The sequence below is a fragment of the Dromiciops gliroides genome, chromosome 6 (genome assembly GCF_019393635.1).
Source record: "Dromiciops gliroides isolate mDroGli1 chromosome 6, mDroGli1.pri, whole genome shotgun sequence".
NCBI classification, from domain to species: Eukaryota; Metazoa; Chordata; class Mammalia; order Microbiotheria; family Microbiotheriidae; genus Dromiciops; species Dromiciops gliroides.
Window position 1 is genome coordinate 49,511,480 of NC_057866.1, and position 12,593 is coordinate 49,524,072.

The window sequence follows — 12,593 nt, forward strand, 5'->3', positions numbered from 1 at the left end:
AGTTTCCTTGAAAATCCCCACGTTCACAAAAACAATGCAGTAAAAAGGCCTTTCATACGTGATCCCCTCAGCGAGGGAGACGCTATGATTATCCCCATTTTAAAGAACAGGAAACCGAGGCGGGAGTGACTTAGTAACTCAGTGCCTGGGGCAGGATTTGGCCTCAGTTCTTCCAAATTCCAAGTCCAGCCGTCTATGCAGTACCGCACAGCCTTGAACCACAGAAGGCCCTCAGAGTCCATCTACCCCAACCTCTTCCTCTTACAGACAAGGAAACTGAGGCCCAGGTGCTAAAGGCCACATGCGTAGAAAGCTTCAGAAGTGGGATTTGAATCCCAAGTACTCTGACTCCAAAACCGGGGCACATGAGCGAAGGAGGGTCGAGGATTAACCCCCTTCAGCAGTGCTAGCCTGTGTTTCCCTGCTAAAGTTTAGGAACGGGATGAAGGATGATGCAATCCTCCTCTAGAGAAAGAACTGATATATACAAGTGTGCATAGCATGTTCTGATGTTTTAAGAGAGAGAGAGAGGGAGAGAGATTTAGAGAAGAGAGTGAAAGAGAGAGAGGAGAGAAAAGAAAGAGAAGAGAGAAAAGAGAGAGATTTAGAGAAGAGAGTGAAAGAGAGAGAGGAGAGAAAAGAAAGAGAAGAGAGAAAAGAGAGGAGAAAAGAAAGAAGAGAGAGAGGAGAGAAAAAAGAAAGAGAAGAGAGAAAAGAGAGAGAAGAGAGAGAAAAGAAAGAGAAGAGAGAGATTGAGAGAAGAGAGTGAAAGAGAGAGAGGAGAGAAAAGAAAGAGAAGAGAGAAAAGAGAGAGAAGAGAGAGAAAAGAAAGAAGAGAGAAAAGAAAGAAGAGAGAAAAGAGAGAGAAGAGAGAAAAGAAAGAGAAGAGAGAAAAGAGAGAGAAGAGAGAGAAAAGAAAGAAGAGAGAAAAGAAAGAAGAGAGAAAGAGAGGAGAGAGAAAAGAAAGAGAAGAGAGAAAAGAGAGAGAAGAGAGAAAAGAGAGAGAAGAGAGAGAAAAGAGAAGAGAGAAAAGAGAGAGATTGAGAGAAGAGAGTGAAAGAGAGAGGAAAGAAAAGAAAGAAGAGAGAAAAGAGAGAGAAGAGAAAGAAGAGAGAAAAGAGAGAGAGGAGAGAGAGAAGAAGGAGACGGAGAGAAGGGAGAAGACAGTTCAAACTTAAAATGTAACAAAAATAAATTAAATTAAAATTTCAAAACGTTTTAAGTTAAAGAGCAGCTTTGGAAAATACTGACAAAACCAGAAGCCAGAGATGAACACCTTCACTGACCACAAAAGAAAAAAAAAAGTAATACTTGCAGTATCTGACTGGCATGTGAGGAAGAGGATCCATTGAGGACCCCTACTCAAATTCTAATCAGTACTAGTCAGTCCATTGTGACTCTATAAGATCATTAGCAATTATTTCAGTATATTCATCTAGTAAGACACATTCAGTAATGTAATAATTGGTATAAGAATAAGCAATGTACTAATCCGTATTTTGTATGTTCTAATAGAGGGGCCTGATAACAGGCCTCAAACTTAAAGTCATGTTCATTTCTGTTTACCAGCTATGGAGCTTACTTGTACGAGCACAAATACACTCACATAGATATCTCCATCCTGTTTTGCTCAGATTGCATGATCAAGCTGGGCATGGGTGGCATGGTTCGGAAAGTCTCACCCCCCAGTATGCTCTTAGAGCATATGTAGAGCTTGTACTATGTCCTCTTGCCCAACCTGAGGAGCCCATTCACCTTGTGACTGAGAGAAAAGTCTTATTTGGACTCTTCTCAGAGCCCTAGGGACAGAGAGTGAGTCTAGTTTCAAGCCCCACAACTTTGTTACTAAACCTCCAAGCGGGGCCGGCACACAAGGCTCTGAGAAGCCACAGTTCTGAGACTTAGGCCCACGGAGGGCCTAGAATGAGGTCTGTGCTTTGTGGGAGCCGAGCTAAGCTGGGAATTCATCTTGAGGCACCTGAGGTGATTCCCATGTGACCCCAGTGTTCAAACCCTGACCTAAGTTTTGTTTCTTGACAAGTTATGTATGTTTGTTTATATATGTTAACACAGCACTGTTCTAGTGAGGAATGGACATTCCTGCCCATAATAAGTCCAAGGCCTTGTGTCAAAATCTGATTGGTCGACTGGTGCAATCTGATTGATCATTACAGTTACCATATTAGGGAGGTTAGCACTATATGCTGTGATTGGTTGTTTCTGTAATGCTGTAGGTAAATAGGGATTGTAATGTGATTTAGTCAAGAGAGCCCCTTGGTGGGTATGAATTACCTTGCCGGACCTCATTTCAGTGCACTCTTTAGCACATTCAGAAGAGTGCCCATCTTTGAGAAGATGAATAAAGAAGCCTTCACCCTCTGCTGCCTGCTTGGATTCTTTGAGCTTTGAGCAACATTTGAGCTGCTAACACTTGAGCTGTGCAACACCATTCTAGCTGTTAGCTGTGTTTCTAACAATTTGTGACCTTCTAGTTGGTAGAGATATGTACTGCTTCACCCAACCCATGATGCTGCTGACATACCATTTTTGTTTATTTTAGCTTATGCAACCAATGTCGACCAATGGAACTCTGTACGTTGTCTAGCCGCCTTAGAACATTCAGGTAATAAATCTGGTATTATGCTTTATAAAAATAAGACACAGGAAGGAAAGGTATCTCAGGCCATGAGGAAGGTCTGGAGTCCCCTTCATTAGAAGGGGGCAGTTCCCTTTAATAAGGTGCTTTGGCTCAGAGCTCTGCCTCAGTTTCTCTTTAGTCATTCTGGGTGATTTTTGTCCCCACATGGTAATTGACAGGAAACTACCTTGTAAACTTTAAGGTATTTTAATTTTACTCTGGGTTCACAACTGGACTAGCATTAACCTAGGCAATAAGGGTATAAACACAATAATAATGAAAAAAGCAGTATGTTGTATGATCTCAAGACTAACACAATGGGGGAAAATGTGCAAATCACATAAAATAATATGAAACCAAGTGCTAAATGGTACAATGAGGACAAATGGTAAATGTTGTGGGAGTTCAAAGTAGGTGACATATTTAGGGTGTGCTAGTAGCTAGATACATATCAGGACTAGATTTATTGTTTTCTTTATCGTCTATGCTTAAGAAAGTGAAGGAGAAAATATTCATAACACAGATTAAAACTTTAAAATGTGTCCTGCCTACATTTCTTTTTTTGAAGATCTGGTTGTTAAATATTTATCAGCACACTCTTGCATATATTAGAACAATCAAGAAAAGCATTACTGAAGAGATGAATGTTGAACTGAGCCTAATAGGAAGGACTGGGTTATCCTGAAGATAGGGAAAAAGGCTTTTCAGCAGAAATGAAGAAACTCATGACTTCAAGGTCACAAAACCCCTTCACCAATCTAGTGTTTAGTTTCCTCTTCTGCAAAATAGGGATAATTTACCTTATGTTGTTCCTTCATTTCAGTTATATCTGACTTTTTGTGACCCATATTTGGGGTTTCCTTGGCAAAGATACTGCAGTGGTTTGCCATTTCTTTCTCCGACTCAATTTACAGATGAGGAAACTGAGGCAAACAGTGTCAAGTGATTTGCCCTGGGTCGCATAGCTAGGAAGTATCTGACATCAGATTTCAATTCAGGAACATGAATCTTTCTGATTCCAAGCCTAGTTGCCTCTCACAGCAGTTGCTGAAAGGATCACATGACGATGCAAACCTTATAGCATTCTCTATATGTTAGCTATTATTATTTTTATTTTCTTTAATTGTTGGGAAGCTTTTCCTTATAGAATCAAACTCAGCTTCCTTGTCACTTCTATTCATTGGCTATAGGCCTTGTTATGGTCCTGAGACCAAGCAGTGGATGGTATCCATAACAGCCAGGCTGAAGGTAGGATGTACCCAGTCCCTTAGTGAACAGGACCAGGCTATCTGGTAATTAAATGGCACTTGACAAATCTTTGCTATTCTCTGTTATTTTTCCCCAGGTTCTGTCTTTTCTACATTTCCATTTAAAATCTGAGTTCATTAAAAGAGTTCCCAATGGAGCCATCTCAGCCTTTTCAGATGCTTTGCCTCTTAGCTATCATTTGCATTTGTTTAATTCTGCTTTTCATTTAGACCACAGGTTCTTAATCTTTTTGTGTGTGTCATGGACTCTACTGATAATCTAGTAAAGCCTATGAACCCCTTTTCATAAAAAAAGAAGCCTTTAGTGCATTAAGCAAAATACATAAGTTTGCAGAGGAAAGCAACTATAATGAAACACAGTTATCAAAATATTTTTAAAAACAGTGGACCTAAGGTTAAGAACCCCTGACTTAGGGGGCAGCTAGGTGGCGCAGTGGATAAAGCACCGGCTCTGGATTCAGGAGTACCTGAGTTCAAATCCGGCCTCAGACACTTGATACTTACTAGCTGTGTTACCCTGGGCAAGTCACTTAATCCCCATTGCCCCGCAAAAAAAAAAAAAAAAAAAAAAGGACCCCTGACTTAGATGGATCTTGTGATCTCCTTATTGTGATGCCTCTTCCAACAGTACATACCATAATCCATTCAGACTTTTCCTCTTGTGTAGCTTGTATTCATGGGCTCCCATAAATAATATAAAAACTAAGAGATTCTTAGGATCCTCTGCCCCCTTTTCTATACCTCACCATCATTTCTACAGATGTGGAAGGTGTGGCACAGAGCTCAGGGCTATTTTGTATTTTTGTTTCACGGGTTGCCATAGACATTGACTTTATCACCAAGTGGCCAACTTCATGGTGAGGAAGCCTTTCCATTATGGTAGAAGCTTCCAGAGCTTGTACTCTGTTGACATAGTTCTTTTGGGAATCCAGCATTATCTCCATCCCATTAATTTTTATTTTTAAGAACCTCCTATCTCTCTGCAGCCATCTGTAAGATTACACCTACTAATTTCTCTCTCCTTATTTAGCATTTTTGTTTTCCACTCTGTCCTTTCCAGGTGGGTCTACTTAATCTTGCAAAACTTATTCAACAAAACTAGAATAATTTATATTATGTCATTTATTCACTCCTTCAGCAGAGAAATACTGTGTGCCTGTTTTGTCCAAGGCCCAAAGCTAGAGTACAGAAAGCTACAAAGATGAAAAAAACATGGCCCTCTGCCCTTATTCAATAAGGGTTAGGGTTAGGGTTAGGGTTAGGGTTAGGGTTAGGGTTGTACAAAGTAAGGGATAAAATCTAATAGGCAGATATTGACAGGGAGGTTCAAAAATGGCTTTTTATACTATACACATGAAACCAATCAACCAGCAAATATTTATCTACAGCAATCACAATTATCTTTCCAGCAATGTGCAGGGCATCAAGGGGAATATAAAATAAATATAATCAATGGTCCCAGACTGAAAAGAATACCAATCTAGATAGGCATTGAGAATGGGGATGCGATGTTTTCTGTCCTTCCCAAAAAGTTTCCCTGATGTGAATGTTCTTTGGTCTCTTGACTGGGAGGCAGCCAAGGGACAGTGTACTTGCTTGAGTGATTTTTTCCCAGGTGCCTGCTGTTTTCTGACTTCTTAATACCAAATCCACTGTGGCAAGATGTCAATATTCTGGTAGGAACCAAGTCTGTGATAAGAAACATCTTTCAGAAACAATTCCAGCTGCATATGTGATATGGAATTTGTTCTGAGACTTTTCCCTATCAACCTCAAAGGCATGTTTGAGATCACAAAACTAAGTTAATCTTATCTTCTAGTCATGATGGTGTGGTCTTCTCACTGCCTCTTGAACATGTCACACTTGTTCCTAGCCCTATTCTTTTAGTCATGTTGTCCTCTCTGCCTAGAATACCCTGCTGAAAGTTTCTTCTTGCTACCCCTCACACTTTCTTTCTTTCTTCCTCTCTCCTTCCTTCCTTTTCTATCATCCATCCATCTATCATCTATCTATCTATCTATCTTGAGGAAGTCAATTAAGTTACTTGCCCAGTGTCATTTAATTACAGATAGTAAGTGTCTGAGGCTACATTTGAACTCAGGTTCTCCTGACTCCAGGGCCAGCATTCTATACACTGAACCACCTAGCTGCTTCCCCCTTCCCACTCTTAAAATACTTCAAGATCCAGTTTAAGGCCCAGCTCCATCATGAAGCCTTTCTTGACTCCTTCAACTTTAACCAATCTCTTCCTTCTCTGAAGTCCTATATCATGCAGCATGCCTCCCAGGAATTAATATTTTGTGAAATGCAATCTTGCATTATTTCATTTTTTATGTATGTTAATCACAACAAGGTGAAAACAGCTTATAATCTTTGACACCGTTTTCAACAATTCAAATCAATCAGTAATTAAGTAATTAAGGACCTACCATGTGCTATGAGAGTTAGCAGGGTGGCATAGTGGACAGAATGCTGGGCCTGGAGTCAGAAAAACTCATCTACATGATTTCAAATCTAGCCTCAAACACTTACTGGCTGTGTGACCCTGGGCAAGTCACTTAAGCCTGTTTGCCTTGGTTTCCTCAACTGTAGAATGATCTGGAGAAGGAGATGGCAAATCGCTCCAATATCTCTGCCAAGAAAACCCCCAAAGAGGGTCACAACGAGTCAGACAGGGCTGAAACTAATGAACAGCAACCATATGCTGTGATAAGTATAAAGAAAGGCAGCTAGGGGCAGCTAGGTGGCACAGTGGATAAAGCACCGGCCCTGGAGTCAGGAGTACCTGAGTTCAAAATCCAGCCTCAGACACTTAACACTTACTAGCTGTGTGACCCTGGGCAAGTCACTTAACCCCAATTGCCTTACCGGGGAAAAAAAAAAAAAAAGAAAGGCAAAAGACAGTCTCTGCTTTCCAGGAGCCCAGTGAGGGAGGCAACCTATAAACAACCACATGTAAACAAACTATCTACAAGATAAAGTGGAGATAATCTCCACAAGGGGCGGCACTAAAATTAAACAGCATCAAGAAAGGTTTCTTCCAGAAGATGGGGCTTAAGCTGAGACTTAAAAGAATCCAGGAATTGGAAAAGAAGAGATAAGGAGGGCCAGAGCCCAAGGGTGGAGGACAGCCAGGGAAAATACCAGGAGCTGGAAGATCGAATGTCACATACAAGAAAATATCCAGGAAGCTGATGGATGTCACTGGATCAGAGAGTACTCAGGGGGTAAGGTTTTAGAACCCTGGCAAGATGAAAGGGAGCCAGGTTATAAAGGGCTTTGAACACTAGAGGATTTTCTATTTGATTCAGGGTTGGAGGTGGGAGGGTGATTTGCAGTTTCATATATAATCATCCTTAAAATTCTACTAGGTTATGGATTGGATTGGATATGATTGGATTGGATTGTAATGCTTGTATTATTTCATAAATTAAAAATGAAATTTTTTTAAAAAGTAATTTGAATGGAGGATGAACTCAATTGGGGTTTTTTGCTTGGTTTTTTTTTGGGGGGGGGGGAGATGAGGGTTAAGCGACTTGCCCAGGGTCACACAGCTAGTAAGGATGAACTGCATTGTAAAAAGATTTGTGACCCAGAGACCAACCAGCAGGCTCCTGAAATAGTCCAAGTGTGAAGTGGCAAGGGCAGTATTAGGGGGGTGCGGGTATCTGAGGAGAGAAGGGGGATTAGGACAGAAAAGGAAGAAAACCAAAGCCCTGACTTTGAGTTTTATTTATCGGGTTTCAACAGCTACCCTGCATCTGAGGCAAAAATCAGAGCCACCTCCACATCTTTCACCGGCATCTATGTGGATTCTGCACTCGATGGCAGCTATGAAGCAGCAGAGGGCGCTCGAGCAGGGGAAATGTTCTCTAATTTTGAGCACAGATAGTGACGGTGCTTATTTTACTTTAGGGAAATCTGGGAAGTGTCGCGCCTCAGTTGTATTTTACAGATTTTTAGGAGCATAAATCATAGAATCTCGGAGCTGGAAGATGGCTCAGTACAATCTATCCCTGATGTATAAACATCCCAAATAAGTTGTCATCCAGCCTCTATTTGGGACATCTCCAACAACAGGGAACTCACCACCCGTTTACTTATTGGCAGCTTTAATCCATAAAAAGATCTTTCCTTCTAGTGAGCTAAAGACACCCTCTAACTTCTACCCATTGATTCCAATTCTGCCCTCCACGACCAATCAAATCAACCTTCTTCAACCCTTTAAATATTCGAAGGCAAAAGTGTCTCCCTTAAATAGTTTTCTTTAGGTTAAAGAACCCAGTCCTTCCAATGACCTTCACATGGCATGGTCCTGGGGGCCCTCCCTACCTTGTCTGCCCTGCTCTGGATATCATTAATGCATCCTAGCATTTGGGTGTAGAGGGGGAATATCATGGGAATTGGACAGGAGGAATCCCTTCCTAGGCAAGGACACCAGTCCTGGTTGGGGCATGAGGTTTGTGTACATCAGTGTTGTCAAAGGCAAGTCGAAAGGGATCCCTTTCTATTTTTATTTATTTATTTTTTTAAACATTTCCCAATTACATTTTTTCTTTTCTTTTTTTTTTTTTATGGGGCAATGGGGTTAAGTGACTTGCCCAGGGTCACACAGCCAGTTAAGTGTCAAGTGTCTGAGGCCGGATTTGAACTCAGGAACTCCTGAATCCAGGGCCGGTGCTTTGTCCACTGCGCCACCTAGCCTCCCCCACCCAATTACATTTTAATCTGGTTTCAGACTCACTCCAAAATTTTCCTTCTTTCTTCTCCCCCATCCCTTCCTTTGACAATGTCATCAGAGAGAAGCAACAAAGAGGAGATTCTGCATCCAACTGGGAGTAGAAAAGGACACATTAAGGACAACACAAACACAGATGGATTTCAGGAGGGCAGCCATCCCAAGGAAGAATCAGCTTCAATGAATAGGACCTCTAGAATAAGAGAAAAATATTGTCTAAGGGGAACTTCATTTCACTTTCACTCTATGAAGGGAGAAAAGTACTTGAAATAGAATATATAGAATATATAACACAATATTTAATTATTTTTTATATTTACTATATATAATATATAAGCACAACTATAGGGAACATTATACACACACACACACACATACACACATATACACACACACACACATACACATATATAATGTTCCCTATAGTTGTGCCTCACTAACTTTAAATTTACACTTAAACTTTGAGTCCACTTTTCCCAAGGACTTTATGTGTGCTGGAGGAGAGTATACCTATGGTTTGTTATTTGTCCTTCGTTCTCAAAAAGAACCATGACAGATGGTTAAGACTTGCAATGAATTGGATTTGTGAGGAAAGGCTGTGCCTAGTCACCAGCTTCACTTTCTTCTCCTCCGGACCCATCTTTTCCCAGTGGCAAGATATATTATCAGGACAACTGGAGATGGCCCCTTATGTTTAAGGCAATTGAAGTTAAGTGACTTGCCCAGGGTCACGCAGCTTGTAAGTATCTGAGGTCGAGTTCTCCCAACTTCAGGGTCAGTGCTCTATCTACTGCGCCACCTAGCGGCCCTGTTGAAGAGAACACTGAAAGGGAAACAGTCTATACTTTTCTCACCAAATCAGAGGTGTGAGAGGCAGAGTGTCCTTAGTTTACATTCACACTTGCAAATGAAAAAATTCAGGAATGACTGAGGAGCACTGTTTAAACAAAAAAAAACCCTATAATTTATGAAAAGGCTTCTAAAACCTCCATTTATACTTTATTTTTTTAAAGGAAGGCAAAACCAAACTACTTTCTATTTCTGAGCCATAGTGTTGGACTAGAGGTTACCTAAGGTCCCTTACAGACCTTAAACCTACAATACATGAGTTTTACCTGGAGGGAAGCACTGGGTTTGTTTGTTTTTTTAAAGAACGATTCTACTTGACTATTGAATTTGGGAATTAAAACCACAAGAGGGCAGTACAGAGCTTAACTCCAAGACTAGAGCCCATAAGTACTACTGAGAGACTCAGTGAATGGTAGTGTTGATGTTTAACCAATCAGGGTAGATTGTTTAAAAAAGAAAATAAATTTTAAATCAGATTTCAAAATTAAAATAGGAGCGTTTATTTTGTTAAAATGCTGGATGTAAAAACAAACTCATAAAATAGTTTTACATAGAACAAATGTTACAACGCAAAAGATACTATTAAAAAAATTAGTAGAATAGGAACAATAATTTCTACTTTCATAGCAGCTGAGATAATATATTCCAGTAACCACATTAACAAAGTTTTATTTAGATGACTATAGGCTCTTTCTAGCTCATTTTCTTGTTAATAGTCTCAAACTTCAGCACTGAAGTCTATCTTTAATTCCCAAAGAATTGACTATGACCTGGGCATTATGCAATCATCCCTTTATAATACCAACTAATGTCGATTTCAGGGCAGAGAACAATTCATTGATGAAATAGCTAATGACTATGTAAAGTAAGTTATAGCAATGGATTGATTGTCAGTTTTAAAGTTTCTTGTGATATTCTGAATCTCAAAATATCTGTGAGACCAAGAAGAAATGCAGGCTGAGAGATAATATAGCTAGGTACCCTATCTCAAAAAAGCACAACTGAGGTACCACTTCCTACAAACATTGTTGTTCGTCCTTTGTTTTTGAAGAGGACCAATGACATCATTAGGGTGATGTCTTTTCTTGTTCATGGATTGAAGGGAGACAGAGTTACAAAAAGTTGTCAGCCTTACTCTCTCCTCCAGAGTCATCAAAGTCCAGTGGCAAGACTTTTTGTCTTTGTATCCTCAGTGCCTAGAACAGTGCTTGGTATATAACAGATACTAAAAAATTGCCTACTGGGTTGAAAAGAATTGTTAAACTAGTGGTATATTACCCTGAAGGGGGAGGTATCAGTAAAGTGTTACTGAGTTCTAACTCATTCTGTTCAATATTTTAATCAATGACTTTAAAGAACATTGATGGCATGCTTATCAAGTCTGTAGATGACCTGGAGCTGTGAAGAGGAGCTAAATATTAGATGAAAGAACAAGGAGCCAAAGAAGTTTCCATAGGCTGGACTAGCATACTGAAGCCAATGAGTTGAAATTAAATAGAAATTAAAATGAAATTGACCAGCTAGTGAGTGCAGTGGATAGAGCACTGAGCCTGGAGTCAGGAAGACGCACATTCAAATATGGCTTCAGACCCTTACTACCTGTGTCACCCTGGACAAGTAATTTCACCCTGTTTGCCTCAGTTTTCTCATATGTAAAATGGGCTGGGGAAGAAAATGGCAAACTGCTCCAGTATGTCTGCCAAGAAAAGCCCAAATGGGATCATGAAGAATTGGACACAACTGAAAAACGACAACAAAAAGAAAAATTAAATCCTGCCTTTTGGTTAAAAAAAGGATCAGTTACTCAAGTTCTAGATAAGGGAAACATGATTCGAAAGCTGTTTAGAAAGAAAATTGACATACTGGGTCATGTCTATAACAGACTGATCAGAATGATGAGATTCAAAACTGTATCACAGGGGGAATTGGAATGTTTAGTAAGAAGAAAATTTAGATGGGATGTGCTGGTGCTCTTTCAGATATCTGAAGGGTTGTCTTCATGAAGAGTGATTCTTGTGCTTGGCCCAGAAGACAGACAGAGGATGATTACCCAGAACTTATATCTATATCTGAGTTGTGAGGAATGTACAGTAAGATAATATCAAGAGGGGCAGCTAGGTGGTGCAGTGGATAAAGCACCGGCCTTAGATTTAGAAGGACCTGAGTTCAAATCCAGCCTCAGACACTTCACACTTACTAGCTGTGTGATCTTGGGCAAGTCACTTAACCCTCACTGCTCCACAAAAAACAAAAAACAAACAAAAAAACAATTATATCAAACAATCAGATTATTAGGATTAGAATTTTAAAACTTGATGAAATGTCGCCTTCAGGAATGGTCATTTAAAAATTCAGTTCAATTACTTATTTATATACTGTTAAAAAAAAAAAAAGTTAGCTATTAAGCTATTATGTTCCAGGTATTGTGTTCCCAGGCATTGGAGAATACAAAGACAAAACTGAAATAATTCCTGCCCTCAATCTGCACTGGGGGTTGGGGGGTGGGGGGGAGGGAACTGCAGCAGACAGAGATTTAACTACTTGCCTAGGCTCACACAAGCTAGCAAGTAACTGAGGTCACATTTAAACTAAAACTCACAACTTCTGGCCAAGTGCTCTGTGCACTATGGTGCCACCTAGTGGCTTCTTCTAGTGGCATTTGATACTACTGTGTATATTGGTAGAATGAACATATGGTATGTATGTATGTAAGTCCTTTGCTCTCAAAGAGGATCGTGATACCGGGGTAATGTCATGACTTGCAGTAAATTGGATTTAAGTGAAGGAGGGCTGTACAAGGTCATGAGTCTCTCCTCCAGAGCCATCTGGGTCCAGTGGCTAGATATAGATCAGAATGACTGGAGATGGCTCTGGATGTTTAAGGTATTCGGAGTTAAATGACTTGCCCAGGGTCACACAGCTAGTAAGTGTCTGAGGCTGGATTTGAACTCAGGTCCTCCTGATTCCAGGCCAATGCTCTATTAGGTGGTGACCCAGCTGGCCCCATATTGGTAGAATAATGGGTTATTAAAACTGGCCAGGGCCTCTTTATTTTACAGATGAGGAAACTGAGACCCACAAAGAGAAAAAGAATTGCTAA